The sequence below is a fragment of the Brachyhypopomus gauderio genome, chromosome 2, assembly GCF_052324685.1.
Source record: "Brachyhypopomus gauderio isolate BG-103 chromosome 2, BGAUD_0.2, whole genome shotgun sequence".
In the NCBI taxonomy this organism is placed as follows: Eukaryota; Metazoa; Chordata; class Actinopteri; order Gymnotiformes; family Hypopomidae; genus Brachyhypopomus; species Brachyhypopomus gauderio.
In genome coordinates, this window is record NC_135212.1 from 42,450,030 (window position 1) to 42,452,529 (window position 2,500).

The 2,500-nt window shown below is 44.6% G+C and overlaps 1 protein-coding gene across 3 annotated transcripts in view; it reads left to right on the forward strand.

Annotated features, from left to right (window-relative positions):
- Positions 1-2,500, forward strand: part of lrrc4ba (leucine rich repeat containing 4Ba) — a 39,282-nt gene that overhangs the window by 1,803 nt on the left and 34,979 nt on the right. The gene's annotated exons all lie outside the window — the stretch shown is intronic.

Below are 2,500 nucleotides of genomic sequence, written 5' to 3' on the forward strand. Positions count from 1 at the left end.
TTATTAGCCTGTCATGCTATGCAAATTGTAAAGTTTCCTCGGTGTTCGTTTGAAAATATCTCGTTATTGCGCAATATGTGTACCTGATATCTCGAAAGTTCTGTCTTAAACTTTCGTAATCGAACGATTAGCATATTTTGTGGAAGCTTTCCTCTATTTCGACGCTATCCCTCGCGCTCTGTGTGGTCCTGGACGAATCACCGTGGCGCGTGGGCTAAGGCGCGCAGAGAGACCCCGCAGCCAAGCCTTGCGAACAAGGAGCTGATAGATAACCACAGATTAAAGATCCACTGCAGACTGTGCGTTGCTGAAAAAAAAGATTCAGGCTGAATGCTAAAGTAGACTGACACAGGTAGCAGTAGCATGTAGGCTAGTGAGGAGTGGAGTCTATAGTTGTACGTACCAGCTTCAAGTGACAACTTTGGCTCTAGGAATTGTCATGTGGGGCAGTGGGACAGGGTCTAAATCAGAGGATTCTAATGCAGGATGCTCTGCTGCTGGGACTGCTACAGTTATCTGGGATTTGGGCCTAGCCTCTACCCAGCCATTCCACACTTGTAGGTCAGTGCATCTCAGTGGTCCTGCTTTGATAGCCCACCGTCGTGTGCAGTGATGATCACCTGACACTCGGGCTGCTTTCTCCATACGTTGCAAAGGTCAAACATAAACACACGGGATTCAGGATGAAACCGCATGACTGCATTATGTTTTGACTGCAGTCACGGAGCGGAAAGCAGACGGTGGTGTAACTGAGGAGTTCAGTGGTGAGACGCAGCTCCGTTAAATAGCTGTTAATAGGACAAGCACAGCCTCAAAGCTCAAGGGACCCAACATTCTCCCAAATACTTTCCAGTAGCTGCAGGCCAGTATGTGCACTGCTGACGTACCCACAGCATTTCATCAGTGCCACCAGTCTCGTCTGGCATTCCTAGCATGGCCCAATATGTTGGTGGGTGTGTACCATTGTTGAGTTGTTATGTGCCGGTGTTAAGTTAGTGGCTATGTGGGCATGTTAAGCTGGTGGATCTGATAGTCTTGAGTTTCTACAAGTGTTGGGTTGATCAGTGTGTGTCAGTGTTGAATTGCTGGGTGTGTGCCAGAGTTGAGCTTATGGATGTTTGCCAGTGTTGAGTTAGTGGGTCTTTGTAATGTTGACTAGATTGGTTTGTACCAATGTTGTGTTTGTAAAGTGCACAGGTACCAACTAGTACATTAGGACACAGTAGACAAGCACACTAATCACAAGCAGATCACAGTTACACTAGGACACAGAACTCAAGCTCATCAGTATACAGAACAAAATTACACTAATATACAGGTTCCAAGTACACTAGTATGCAGAACACAATTACACTAGTATCCAGGACACAAGTACATCGGTCTAAACACACCCCAGCATCCTAATGTTGGCAGATGACTGTGGAAGGTCCATAAACAACAATGGCACCAAGGCAGATGAAGTGGTGTGAAAAGGGCCCTACAGAGACTCTTAAGGGGGCAGGTGCTTAGCGTTAAAACGGATGGATTATAACTACACCATGACCTGCTCAAACTGCTGGATTAAAACATCAACTAAACCATGACCTGCTCAAACAACTGGATTAAAACATCAACTACTCAACTACACCATAACCTGCTCAGACAATGGGATTAAAACGTCAACTACACTATGACCTCCTCAAATGCCTGGATTAAAACATCAATCAATGGGATTAAAACTTTAACTACGCCATGTCCTGCTCAAACAATGGGATTAAAACATCAGCTACGCCATGTCCTGCCCAAACAACTGCTGCTCTTTGTAATCCATCTTGTGAGCACTGTGCTGCTGTGAGCTGCCTCATGCAGTTATTGTCATCTTCCCTTTTGATTTCTTTCTTTTCAAGACATTTTTCCACTGACTACATAAGATCTAACAAAATATTGAATAATGAAAGACAAACCGTTGCAAATAACATACAAAGTGAACTTTTAAAGACAACCTGCCTTGGGAAAAAATGCAAGGTAACGTAAGGCAGTGTAAAAGAAACAGAATGGACAGCATTTGTTTGCTAACCAGACGTGCAGCACACACTCAAACTCTCCAGCAGTGGAGGCTGTGTAGGCAGCCCAGAGCCCGCACAGATCACTTTTCCCAAGTCATTTCTTCCCAATTAACACTATAACAGTTAAATACGAGTCAACATAAATGCATTTGAAATTCAGCCAGGTTTAAAACCTGTTTCATTTCAAAGTCTCACCATCTCCACATTTGCAATCAGATGTAGGTGTAGATTTAGGCACCTCTCCACCCCGCACACGTGTTTAGTTTGTGAATAGTGTGAATAGTGAATGTTGGAGTGTTCCAAGCCTTCATCTTTAGTTGAGACACAGGAGCGCGAGGGGGAGTGGTTACCAGTCCCATAGCCCCGCCTTCCTGGTGAATTCACAGTTAAACACTTCTACTATGTCATACAAGTTCCCTCTGGCAACAGAAGTCATGGTATGTTGCATACACATG